The sequence below is a fragment of the Microtus ochrogaster genome, unplaced genomic scaffold (genome assembly GCF_000317375.1).
Source record: "Microtus ochrogaster isolate Prairie Vole_2 unplaced genomic scaffold, MicOch1.0 UNK44, whole genome shotgun sequence".
NCBI classification, from domain to species: domain Eukaryota; kingdom Metazoa; phylum Chordata; class Mammalia; order Rodentia; family Cricetidae; genus Microtus; species Microtus ochrogaster.
The window spans coordinates 2,444,531-2,445,338 of NW_004949142.1; positions in this window are offsets into that span (position 1 = coordinate 2,444,531).

An 808-nucleotide genomic window follows, 5' to 3' on the forward strand; every position below is an offset into this window, starting at 1 on the left:
AAAATCTCCTGGGTTTGTATTAAAAATGAAGATTTCTGGGCCTCTTTCCCGCTCTGAACAACAAGCTCTGGGGGTGGGGGTGCCCAAGAATGAACATCTATGAGCAAGTTTCTCTGGCGAGTTGTTGTACACATTCCTGGACTGGTGACAAGTTTAAGTGACAAAATCAGAATTGTTTTCAAAACTGCTCTTCAGTAGATTTGCATTCTAAATTGTCACTTTGGAGGAGGCAAGAGGGATGCAGGGAGGGTAGTCGTTGCCAGGAGGCAGCTATGGGATTTCAGGTAAGGTGCCCTTTGGCTAAGAATGAAGTGTGGGGATAGAGATATATGGGTGTGGGGCATTCATGACATAATTTATAGGAAAACCTTTTACCATTTATTACAGGGTTTTTTGTTTTTGTTCTTCAAAATAGGGTTTCTCTGTGTATCCCTGGCTGTCCTGGAATTCTCTTTATAGACCAGGCTGGTTTCGAACTCACGGAGATTCACCTGCCTCTACCCCCCGAGTGCTGGGATTAAAAGCATGTGCCACCACTACCCAGCTATTACAAGTTTATTTTTTTATGCATGTCTTTTACTTTAATACATGGTGGTTTCAGATTTCAGGAGTTCAGAAAAAGACCACAAAGAAAGTAAATGTTTGGTTGATATTTCCTAAGGTTTTATATGCATATCGACTCAGATCCATGAATTTAGTTTGCTTTTGCATATACTACCGGTACTATTGAAACAAATCAATATTCTTGTGGGGTCTTGCTTTGATCCATCCCCCATATAACTTTTTTTTTTTTTTTTTTTTTTTTTTT